This window comes from Nerophis lumbriciformis, linkage group LG33, assembly GCF_033978685.3.
Source record: "Nerophis lumbriciformis linkage group LG33, RoL_Nlum_v2.1, whole genome shotgun sequence".
NCBI classification, from domain to species: domain Eukaryota; kingdom Metazoa; phylum Chordata; class Actinopteri; order Syngnathiformes; family Syngnathidae; genus Nerophis; species Nerophis lumbriciformis.
This window is the reverse complement of record NC_084580.2, coordinates 13,325,645-13,339,361: the sequence shown is the minus strand read 5'-3', so window position 1 is coordinate 13,339,361 and position 13,717 is coordinate 13,325,645.

Genomic DNA, 13,717 nt, shown 5'->3' with positions numbered 1-13,717 from the left:
AAAAAAAAACGATATCGTTTTTTTTTTATTATCGGTATCGTTTTTTATTTTATTTTTTTTATTAAATCAGCAGGCCGATATTATCGGACATCTCTACTAATTTTGTTGTGATGTCCCGCTGGATGCATTAAACAATGTAACAAAGTTCAATCAACTCAAGTTATGGAAAAAAATGCCAACATGGCACTGCCATATTTATCATTGAAGTCACAAAGTGCATTATTTTTTCTAGCATGCCTCAAAACAGCAGCTTGGAATTTGGGATATGCTCTCCCTGAGAGAGCATGAGGAGGTTGAGGTGGGGCGTTAGCAGGGGGTGTATTTTGTAGCGTCCCGGAAGAGTTCGTGCTGCAAGGGGTTCTGGGTATTTGTTCTGTTGTGTTTATGTTGTGTTACGGTGCGGATGTTCTCCCGAAATGTGTTTGCCATTCTTGTTTGGTGTGGGTTCACAGTGTGGCGCATATTTGTAACAGTGTTAAAGTTGTTTATACGGCCACCCTCAGTGTGACCTGTAAGGCTGTTGACCAAGTATGCATGGCATTCACGTGTGTGTGAAAAGCCGTAGATATTATGTGGTTGGGCCGGCACGCAAAGGAAGTGCCTTTAAGGTTAATTGGCGCTCTGTATTTCTCCCTAAGTTCGTGTACACAGCGTCGTTTTAAAAAATTCATAAATTGTACTTTTTGATACAGATACCGATAATTTTGAAACTGATACCGATAATTTCCGATATTACACTTTAAAGCATTTATCGGCCAATAATATCGGCAGTCCGATATTATTGGACATCCCTAGTATTTACACATCGAAAATTGGACCAAAAAAGCTAACATTAGTGCATCTACATACTAAATATTGCACAAAATATGAATACATAACTTTTAGAATGGAAATAGTAATCCACAGAAATCTATTGGAACTAATGTCAAGTATTTCTAGCTTTCTTATATATACATGTAGCATCTATAACCCATCAGATACTAAAGCCAAAACAAAGCCTACCAAGAGCAAAAATGAGCAAAAAACAAAAGTCTATGGAGAGCTTTTTTGCAAAGGGAAAAGGCCAGGGGCTCCCACTAATTGAATGTTATGGTGAGTTTTTTCATGTATACATTTCTCATGCACTTATTTGCTTTATCTATCTGCAACACGTGGAAGGCCGGTCCGTGAAAATCATGCCTACATTAAACCGGTCCCTGGTGCAAAAAAGGTTGGGGACCCTGCTGCATAAATAGCAAACCAAGACATTCAATCAACTTCTCACCACATGGTAATTACACTTGGCAGAGGTAATAATTCAACATGAGTGTCCGCCAATTCTCTATTTGACATTTTGGAAGTTAACTGAGCCAACTATCAGTACAAATGAATAATACTTGTAGAATGCTAAAATACAGCAGCAAAAAGAGAAACAAAATACCTCAATCCGCACCAAAATGTTGTGAATTTTTTCTTGGCCTTTGTGTCACCAGTCGGGAAAGTTTTGCTGGAGTTTTTGCATTCGGTAATCCTGTCAGAGTCACCATGCAGCCAATAAGCAACAAAAGCAACGAACTATGAAGTATTTCTTATATATATATATATATTTCAGGAACAAAAACCTGCGAAATACCACAGAACTCAGCAAACACATTTGGGACCTCAAAGACAATAATGTTGAATATTCAATAACATGGCAAATTCTTGCATCCAGCACACCTTACAATAGTGGTAATAAAAGATGCAACCTATGCTTGAAAGAGAAACTGTTTATTATTTACCGTCCAGACCTGTCATCCCTCAACAAGCGCAGCGAAATTGTAACAACATGCCGCCATAGACGGAAACACCTCCTAGGTAACACATGAGCCAATCACCACGCCCCTAGGCCAGCCTGTACCCACCCACTCTGTGCCCTATATAAACCATGGTATGCGAATGCTCCCATTAAAATCTCCTGACGATTGAGGGTACCCCCCCTCATGAAACAGGCCTGTAGAGATGAAATAGCCTTGTGATTTTTTTCCCACACATACATATATATATATATATATATATATACATATATATATATATAAATAAGAGTAATACTTGAAATTCAGTGTTCATTTATTTACACATATACACACACATAACACTCCTCTACTCATTGTTGTATTTGAAAGTGCAATGCTTTGCAGCCAGTAGCACAGCCTTTGAAGGAGCATAGGTATGGGCCACGACGACATCCTCGGTTCAGAGCCCACAAAAGAGCAAGGAAAAACTCACAACCCAGTGGGATGTCAATGTGGATGTCTATGACAAAACTTGGAGAGGACCGCAAATGTGGGTGACCCCTCCCCTCTAGGGGAGACCGGATGCATAATATTGTGAAAGTCCAGTCCATAGTGGATCCAACATAATAGTGAGAGTCCAGTCCACGGTGGGGCCAGCAGGAGACCAATGAAATTAAGAATTGACTGCCAGATTCCTTTTCAGGAGCAATTAAATGCATAAAGAACTTGTTAGTGAAATTTTGGTCATCTGTATACTATGGGTCCTTTAAGCAGATCTGTATCAACATCTGTATCAAACTGTTTTGTCCATGTATGACCCCTCCACAAAGTTTACGCTATGGTTACGTAGTTTTTTGGGAGTAATTTACTCACTTTGCTCCCAGAAATAAATGTGTTTTGCTTGCACCACCTAAAAGCATACACATTTATTAAAATCATGACAAACAGGATTCTGTACTAATTACTGCCATTAACACATAAAAAAACTGTCATAAACAGGCTTGCCGCACGACGCAAGCATCTGTGGGTTTGCCATTTCTGAAGCTTCTCCAGGATGTTGAAATTTAATTTGCAGATGCACAAAAACAACCGCAGTCCATCACTGTCATGGTTTTCACCAGAGACATTGCTTTTACTTGTAAATACAACATACATCACCACAGTCTGGGTGTACTTGTGTGTCTATTGTGACCAGGGATGCTTTTAATCATGAGCCAGTAATGAAAACAGAGTAGCACTGCAGGCTGTGTACTAATACTCCATACACTATGTTGTTCCACTGCTAAACACACCCAAAATACAAAGTTGGTGTGTGACGTGCAGCTTTTCTGTACAGTACTGCATGAATTATAGATAAGTCACGCCTGTTGCAAGGCTATAAGATGCATGGCTTTTGTTAAAATTCTATACATAGCTCATTTTTTTCTCCACTGTCAAATACGTTTTGATTAAAAATGAATACATTCGAAAAAGGCTTTCCTGTGAGAGTTGCTCAAACTAATTAGGAGGGTTTAACTTCATCGGCACCGACGGTTGTATCAATATCCATATATTAAATAAAGTATGTTTTTTTTCTTATAAAAAGTTTTATCAACATCTTTGCTGCTTTGCGGTTTTTCTGCACTATAACAGGTAGTGACCCTGGTTCTACTTTTTGACCAAAAGGTCATACATTCATAAAAATGTAAGGGAAAAAAACACAAATCACTGTTGTAAACACACAAAATGTGAATGTTTTGCAAATAAAACTGACCCCAATCCGTTCCTCCCGTGTGTATACATTTATATCAACAAAAGAAAAGAGCTATCAAAAAAAAATTCAATTACGGTACATGATCCAACCAGAACCCAGATACTTATATACATACCTTATATATACATATATATTGGGGCTGCAACAACTAATCGATTAAATCGATTAAAATCTATTATAAAAATAGTTGCCGATTAATTTAGTCATTGATTCGAGGCTTTTTATTTTATTTAAATGTTTTATTTATTTATTTTTATTTTTTAAATAAACCTTGATTTATAAACTGCAACATTTACAAACAGCTGAGAAACAATAATCAAAATAAGTATGGTGCCAGTATGCTGTTTTTTCCCCCCAATAAAATACTGGAAAGGATAGAAATGTAGTTCGTCTCTTTTATCCGATTATTAATCGATTAATCGAAGTAATAATCGACAGATTCATCAATTATCAAATTAATCGTTAGTTGCAGCCCTAATATATATATATATATATATATATATATATATATACAGTGGGGCAAAAAAGTATTTAGTCAGCCACCGATTGTGCAAGTTCTCCCATTTAAAATGAAGACAGAGGTCTGTAATTTTCATCATAGGTACACTTCAACTGTGACAGACAGAATGTGAAAAAAAATCCAGGAATTCACATTGTAGGAATTTTAAAGAATTTATTTGTAAATTATGGTGGAAAATAAGTATTTGGTCACTTCAAACAAGGAAGATCTCTGGCTCTCACAGACCTGTAACTTCTTCTTTAAGAAGCTCTTCTGTCCTCCACTCGTTACCTGTATTAATGGCACCTGTTTGAACTTGTTATCTGTATAAAAGACACCTGTCCACAGCCTCAAACAGTCAGACTCCAAGTTCCACTATGGCCAAGACCAAAGAGCTGTCGAAGGACACCAGGAAAAGAATTGTAGACCTGCACCAGACTGTGAAGAGTAAATCTACAATAGGCAAGCAGCTTGGTGTGAGAAAATCAACTGTGGGAGCAATTATCAGAAAATGCAAGACATACAAGACCACTGATAATCTCCCTCGATCTGGGGCTCCACGCAAGATCTCATCCCGTGGGGTCAAAATGATCATGAGAACAGTGAGCAAAAATCCCAGAACCACACGGGGGGACCTGGTGAATGACCAGCAGAGAGCTGGGACCAAAGAGCTGGGACCAAAGTAACAAAGGTTACCATCAGTAACACACTACGCCGACAGGGAATCAAATCCTGCAGTGCCAGACGTGTCCCCCTGCTTAAGCCAGTGCATGTCCAGGCCCGTCTGAAGTTTGCCAGAGAGCACATGGATGATACAGCAGAGGATCGGGAGAATGTCATGTGGTCAGATGAAACCAAAATAGAACTTTTTGGTATAAACTCAACTCGTCGTGTTTGGAGGAAGAAGAATACTGAGTTGCATCCCAAGAACACCATACCTACTGTGAAGCATGGGGGTGGAAACATCATGCTTTGGGGCTGTTTTTCTGCTAAGGGGACAGGCCGACTGATCCGTGTTAAGGAAAGAATGAATGGGGCCATGTATCGAGAGATTTTGAGCCAAAACCTCCTTCCATCAGTGAGAGCTTTGAAAATGAAACGTGGCTGGGTCTTCCAGCATGACAATGATCCCAAACACACCGCCCGGGCAACGAAGGAGTGGCTCCGTAAGAAGCATTTGAAAGTCCTGGAGTGGCCTAGCCAGTCTCCAGACCTCAACCCCATAGAAAATCTGTGGAGGGAGTTGAACGTCCGTGTTGCTCGGCGACAGCCCCAAAACATCACTGCTCTCGAGAAGATCTGCATGGAGGAATGTGTGTGCAAACCTGGTAAAGACCTATAGTAATCTTTTGACCTCTGTTATTGCCAACAAAGGTTATATTACAAAGTATTGAGTTGAATTTTTGTTACTGACCAAATACTTATTTTCCACCATAATTTACAAATAAATTATTGAAAAATCCTACAATGTGAATTCCTGGATTTTTTTTTTCACATTCTGTCTCTCACAGTTGAAGTGTACCTATGATGAAAATTACAGACCTTTGTCATCATTTTAAGTGGGAGAACTTGCACAATCGGTGGCTGACTAAATACTTTTTTGCCCCACTGTATATATATATATATATATATACACACAGGTAAAAGCCAGTAAATTAGAATATTTTGAAAAACTTGATTTATTTCAGTAATTGCATTCAAAAGGTGTAACTTGTACATTATATTTATTCATTGCACACAGACTGATGCATTCAAATGTTTATTTCATTTAATTTTGATGATTTGAAGTGGCAACAAATGAAAATCCAAAATTCCGTGTGTCACAAAATTAGAATATTACTTAAGGCTAATACAAAAAAGGGATTTTTAGAAATGTTGGCCAACTGAAAAGTATGAAAATGAAAAATATGAGCATGTACAATACTCAATACTTGGTTGGAGCTCCTTTTGCCTCAATTACTGCGTTAATGCGGCGTGGCATGGAGTCGATGAGTTTCTGGCACTGCTCAGGTGTTATGAGAGCCCAGGTTGCTCTGATAGTGGCCTTCAACTCTTCTGCGTTTTTGGGTCTGGCATTCTGCATCTTCCTTTTCACAATACCCCACAGATTTTCTATGGGGCTAAGGTCAGGGGAGTTGGCGGGCCAATTTAGAACAGAAATACCATGGTCCGTAAACCAGGCACGGGTAGATTTTGCGCTGTGTGCAGGCGCCAAGTCCTGTTGGAACTTGAAATCTCCATCTCCATAGAGCAGGTCAGCAGCAGGAAGCATGAAGTGCTCTAAAACTTGCTGGTAGACGGCTGCGTTGACCCTGGATCTCAGGAAACAGAGTGGACCGACACCAGCAGATGACATGGCACCCCAAACCATCACTGATGGTGGAAACTTTACACTAGACTTCAGGCAACGTGGATCATGTGCCTCTCCTGTCTTCCTCCAGACTCTGGGACCTCGATTTCCAAAGGAAATGCAAAATTTGCTTTCGTCAGAAAACATGACTTTGGACCACTCAGCAGCAGTCCAGCTGGTGTCGGCATCTTTAAAGCCAACTCGGAGGTGGCGAGGACTTTCCGAGTAGGAAATCTGACGTAATTTACTCATCCGACCACAAAATCGGAAATTCGGACGTCCCAGTAAAAAAAGGAATGCACCATAAAGATAGCCAGAGAAGTTATACCACTATAGAGGTCTTTGTGAATGAATCAACAGCGCCTCTGCTGGATGCACCCAAGTAGTGCACTCTATTTAACTGCCTCAACAATCAATTCCACAAAGTTGAAAGATTCCCCAATGATCAATTAATGGGTTACTTTGCCCATCACTAATTACATTGATGAAATTCTGGTTGCCAAATGTTCAATTCTAACACCCAATCCAGCTTATTGAACATGATTGCCAACACAGACACGTCAACAGTCTTCCCCGTTGAAATGCTTGCATAAAAAAAAATAGAGCAAACAATTAGTCAAAGAGTTTGGGGCTGTCTTTCTGTTCTGCGCCTGACACCTTTACACGCCGGCTGCTTGAGCGAATGATTCATTGGGGAATGACGAGTAGTTGTTGGTGACACATTGCGAACAATGCCGCTCACAAAATTGTCTGGAAAGCAGACAAAACGTATTCAAATTAAATAAATAGTACATATAAGTAAAGTTGTCTGGTCACGTAATCCATACATATTAATGACTAAATATTTCTATATGTGATTCTTTTTTTTTAAGACCACCCACAGCTAATGGCTGAGTTGAGTGTCTATGGTGTGTGTGTGAGTGTGTGCGTGTGTGTGACTCCTTCAAATAAAATTGTCAATAGTTCCAAGACACCCCTTCTCCACCATCCCCCCTTTCAATTCCATTTGCCGTGCTTTATTAGTCAGTCTCTAATTAAAGCCCCTGTAGCAAGTTAGCCTTATTAACAAGCTTCCAGCTTGCGCCCGTGTTGTTTATTCACTCACTGCAGTTTCCAATATTCTTGGCAAAGAGGAAAAAACAGCAAGGTAGAAGAAACAGAGAAAAGAAAAAAAAAATGTTTTCATTCCTCGTGTGGTAAACTGATGGAGTATTGAGGAAGAGTATACAGTATAGTATGTACTATATGTGTTGGCACTGCAAAAACTGAAATCTAAGTAAGATTAAATATCTCAAATAAGGGTGATATTTGCTTATTTTCTGTCTGATAAGATAATTCTTCTCACTAAGCATATTTTATGTTAGAGTGTTTTACTTGTTTTAAGGGTTTTGGTCCTAAATGATCTCAGTAAGATATTACAGCTTGTTGCTGAGATTTTATGACCTATATTGAGTAAAACATGCTTGAAACTAGAATATCAACTGTTGCAAAACTGTGTCATCAACACTCACAAGTATAAAACTACTTTTTTTTTTAAAATAATTTCTTATTTCAAGCATGAAAAAAAACAATCATGACTTTGACACAATTGTGTTTCATAATTAAAACGGATGACGGCCAAATGGACTTTGCTGTTTTATTTTCAATGAAACAATAGAAAACACGTACTCATATAGTAGTAGCTTAATTTAAGAATATTTTTCAACATATTGAGCAAAAAGGTCTCTTTTTTTTTTCTACCGAGAAAAGTTCACTTGTTATTAGTGAGAATATACTTATTTTCAGCCAGCGTTTGTGTGTCTGATGGACCCGTTGCATTTTGTGGCTTTTAATGCCTGACAATCAAACACTTTTATGTTAAACTACTGAACAGATGTTTATTGGGATAAGGTAAACATCTGTTCAGTAGTTTAACATAAAAGTGTTAAACTAATAAACTGAACAGATATTTATTGGGATAAGGTAAACATCTGTTCAGTAGTTTAACATAAAAGTGTTTGATTGTGAGGCATTAAAAGCCACAAAATGCAACGGGTCCATCACACCCACAAACGCTGGCTGAGTAACAACAATATGAACGTTGCACGGAAAATTGATCTGCCAGTTTCTGCATCCCACAGGGATTCTTCTTTTGTGTTTCTGCACCTGCGGTTCCCACACAAGGTTGCAACATTGTTTGTCAACACTGTCTGCTCTTATTTTCTCGCACATTTGACCCTCTGATGTTCTGTGTACCTACAATCTGTCCTCCTCCTGTCTAGGCCTGCTGTGTGCGTGCGTGTGTGTGTGTGTGTGTGTGTGTGTGTGTGTGTGTGTGTGTGCGTGTGTGTGTGTGTGTGTGTGTGTGTGTGTGTGTGTGTGTGTGTGTGGTACACAGAACATCAATTTCCACACTTCTATTAGCGCCGGGTCCAATGGACCCGGTCATCTTAAATGTAATAGAAACGTGAAGGGGGGTGTATGGTGTGTGGTCATTAAATATGTACCGTATTCGGATATATGTTCTTCACAGAAAATGAGCAAAAGTCAGTGAGTCTCAGTTTGAAAAATTAATTAATTGTATAATTTTTCTAAAAAATGAAAACGGGTCCCACAGACCCGAACATCACACAAGGGTTAAGGTATTTTTGGGTTCATTGAAGTTAGCTAATTTTACTTGTTTTGGAAAGTCTTGACAAGCCAAATTTTCTTGTTCTATTGGCAGATAATTTTGCTCAGTTCAAATAAAATACCCCTAATTTTTGCATTTTTTTTTCTTCTTGTTTTTGAACACTGACTTTTTGCAGTGTGCAGGATGCAGCATATTTTCAAGCTTGCGATCACAGTCAAATTGAGTGAATTTTTACTCAAACTGCTGATTGGAACTCTGACTTTGACACGGAATATCTCACGAAACATTCAAAGAGGAAATCAAGACGGATGTAGTGTACAGTGAGACCGCAGACCAGACCAGAGCTCAGTGAGCATCAAAAGGATGCCTTTTATGGGAAGCTTGAAAAAAGAGGATTACCTCCAAATTCTTCAGGACAACCTAAAATCATCAGCCCGGAGGTTGGGTCTTGGGTGCAGTTGGGTGTTCCAACAGGACAATGACCCCAAACACACGTCAAAAGTGGTAAAAGAATGGCTAAATCAGGCTAGAAATAAGGTTTTAGAATGGTCTTTCATAAGTCCTGACTTAAACGTGTGGACAATGCTGAAGAAACAAATCCATGTTAGAAAACCAACAAATTTAGCTGAACTGCACCAATTTTGTCAAGAGGAGTGGTCAAAAATTCAACCAGAAGCTTGTGGATGGCTACCAAAAGCACCTCATTGCAGTGAAACTTGCCAAGGGACATGTAACCAAATATTAACATTGCTGTATGTATACTTTTGACCCAGCAAATTTGGTCACATTTTCAGTAGACCCATTATAAATTCATAAAAGAATCAAACTTCATGAATGTTTTTTTCCACCAAAGAAGTGTGCCAGCAAAGAGAGAAAATATACACAATCTGGACACTGACTACTCCCAAGTTTCACTTTCTTTTTCTGTAGATTGTCTCTTCAGAAGATATACTGTAATACAAATGGTCACTTTTGTGAGGTATTGTATATCAGGAGTGCTCAAAAAAATTGATTCACATGATTATTATTTAAACCGATTGTAGATGTATTCAAAATTAGTATTTTTTAATTTTTTTAAATATGTACGTATGTACATGCATGTACGTCAGCAGCTAAGATGAGCGTTTGTAACCTATAACCAGTTTTGAAAAGGTTTTATTATACTTTTTATACCAAATATTGCATATTGCAATATTTGAATTGAGAATTGTGTTAAATCGAGAATCGATTCTGAATCCAATCGTCACCTCAATAATCGGAATCAGATCAAATCGTAAATCATTGTAAGATACACATCCCTACTATAGATTATTTAAGTTAACTTAAAAAAAGAACCCAACATTTTGAGTGAGTGTCATGCACAAACATTGTTTTATGTTTTACTTGAATGCACCACATATGTGTTTGCTCAAAACTCAGAAACACTATGGTATGAAGTTCCCATTTTCAACAATTCTGTAATAATATTGCAAATAAGGTCCTGAAGTACACCAACAGATAACATACTAAACACATCCATAGAAATAACTCAAGAGTGCACTTATGTGCCGTCAAAATTAAATGCGTGACTAATCTGCATTCATGCATAATTATTGTGTTGATTTTTTGTGATTAACTTTGCCAGCCCTACTATATAGTGACTGATGTCATTTTGAACTTTTATGACTGTTGAGCATGTTAAAAGCCAGCAGAGTTGATCAACTTTTAATGATGTGTGCATTCACTTTCTCGTGGTGAAAATAGTTTTAAAGTTCACATCATGGAGAAGCTGGTAAGGGAAAAACTGGATATGAGGGCCAGCATGGACGAATAGAACAGACAAGCCATTGTAATGTCTGCTCGCGGAAAAACAAAAATCCTAATCTACGATTTGGTTGATCTTTACTGTCATTGCACAAGTACAACGAAACTCTTTTTTTCAGCACAAACCTGTTCAAGATTAGACAAACAAACAGTGTACAGGGTTACAGATCAGGAACGCTGATGGGTCGCCACAAGGCGCCCCGTAAAAGGTGGGAAAAAGGTAAAAACGCTGGGGAAGGATGAGTAAAAAAATACAATCTAGACTGAGCTCCTAAGGGGGCCTAGTCTGGAGTGGGAAAAAATACATCCATAGCAAAACACATATACATATTACAACGTACATCTCGATACATCTAGCAACAGAGGGAAGGGCGAGGTCATGATGGTAGGCCGCAGCTTTCAGGCGCTGACCATCCATTCATCACCCCTATGGGATTTGCGTCGAGGGCGTTGTATTGGGGGTGGGGTAGAGATGCGCGGTTTGCGGACACAACCGCGGAGTCCGCGGATTATCCGCGGATCGGGCGGTTGAAATAAAAAAAAATTAGATTTTATCCGCGGGTCGGGTCGGGCGGTTGAAATTTAAAAAAATTAGATTTTAAATAGATTCAGGCGGGTGGCAGTTAAACCAATTCGGAAATATATATACATAGTTAAATGTTGTCACCCACATACGAAAAACGAGCAGGCACCTGCAGCATATGCCACAACAGAAGAAGAAAAAAAAAAGAGATGGACACTTTTACGGAGCGGAGAAGGGACGCCTCGCCGGAGTCCGGGACCGAGGCCCCTTCCCCCGAGAGGGCCCCACCGGGAGCCGTAGCTGAGGCGATCCGCGAGAAGGGCCCGACGCACGTCCAGGGTCACCACCGCGCCCACCGCACCGACACCCCGCCTCGTCCGCCTTCGCCGTGGCCGGCGTCACGCGCAGCAGGTAAGCAGCTTACCTGCCCGCCACCCCCGTGGCCGGGGGCTCGTAACAGGGGTTACTCCGCGCGCTCCGCCCGCGCAGCTTACCTCCCCGCCACCCCCGTTGCCGGGGGCGCGTAACAGGGGTCACTCCGCGCGCAGTGCGCTCACGAAAGGGGTGGGGCTCACCCTGGTGAGCCGAGTGGGCCACTTTTGGTAAGCAGAACTGGCGCTGCGGGATGAACCGAACGCCGGGTGAAGGCGCCCGATGCCGACGCTCATCAGACCCCAGAAAAGGTGTTGGTTGATATAGACAGCAGGACGGTGGCCATGGAAGTCGGAACCCGCTAAGGAGTGTGTAACAACCCACCTGCCGAATCAACTAGCCCTGAAAATGGATGGCGCTGGAGCGTCGGGCCCATACCCGGCCGTCGCCGGCAGCGAGAGCCGCGAGGGCTAGGCCGCGACGAGTAGGATGGCCGCCACGGTGCGCGCTGAAGCCTCGGGCGCGAGCCCGGGTGGAGCCGCCGCGGGTGCGATGGACATCGCACCTCCACGCGCTTGGAGGTGCGCTCAGCGCGGCTCCCAGATGATTGCGCACTGGTGTGCGTCTGGGCCGTGACAGCGTGGCACGCATTGAATGTCTCTGTTGCATTGGATCAGTCTCCTTTCTTTAACAGGCAAAAGCTTTATAACCTCACTAATGCCTTGCATCGTCTATATTAGATATATAACAACGGGCGGGTGCGGGCGGGTGCGGTTTTGATTAAATGTTAGTTCGGGTGGAAGCGGATGGTTGATGACTTTTGTGATGCGGTTGCGGATGAAATAATTGCCTATCCGCGCATCTCTAGGGTGGGGTATGTATGTGTGTGGCGTATATTTTTGTGGTTGCAAGAGTGTGTGTAAGCCCGTGTTGTGTCTCTGCTTCCGCGGCCTTGATGTTGTTGCCAGTCAGTCCAAAGTCAACAACAACAGGTGTGTCTCCATGAGACAAGAAGGGAGTTTGTTGTGTCTTCGCTGCAATATCCTTCGGGAGAGTCTCTTAGCCAGGGAAACAATCCAAGTTAGAATGTTTTATGCGAGTGAAAATGTGCTTTTCACTCTAAATTGTCTATGACTGGTCCTCAAAATTGCGGGGCAGACAGTCCGATGTGATCCAAAATCACAAGAGTGTCCACAGTTCTTTCCGCATCCTCCAATCCTTTGTGGCAGCTTTGGGGTACTTTGAAGACTGCCAGCAACTTCCAATTTGTCGACAAACCAGAGGAACGCTTACTCCAATCAGCAGATGTCCTGTCGTCATAATTCCGAATAGGTGGATATCTTCACGTCCTCGACAGAAAAGGGTCGCCAGGCACGCGGCACTCCTTCTTCTCCCAAGAGTCCGTCGTGTGTCCAGCAACAACCGCTTCGTCACGACAGCAGGTTCCCCCAAACCCAAGACCTTGTCAATTTCGTTGAAGCCAGTTAAATAGTTCCGATGTTTAGATTTGGAGAGCAGTGCAAAAAGAGGCAACAAGAAAGTTAAGACAAGACAAAGAAGCAGGCAGGAGAGATAAGGGAGAGGGAAGGGGAGCGTCCACCCTCGATGAGTGCCAGAGACTCCCTCGAATGGCCTTGACGCTCCAACAACAGGAGCAGGCTGTTCTGAAAACATCCCCGAGGACACCTCAATGATGGACGCTTTTGACCTCCCTCCCTCCTCAACGACACCTGGAGTCGAACTTTTGCTTGCCTGCAGATCGGCCCCAGGCCTATGAACATGAACACTACCTCAACACACCCAAGACAATGGGCATATACACACCGAGCCCCCCCCTTTCCCACCCCACGCCTTCACCACCACCAGATTCCCCTTTGGAGTGATGGACGGCTGGCAGCACTTCATAGCAGCAGTCGACCTCCAGGGCACCAACTCCCCCCCCCCACTCCCCTGTTGCGAGTTTAAATGATTGATTGATTGTCGTGATTAAATGTAACATGTTTATGTGTGCATGGCATGGAGGGTTTTTTTCCCCACTCCAGACTAGGCTCC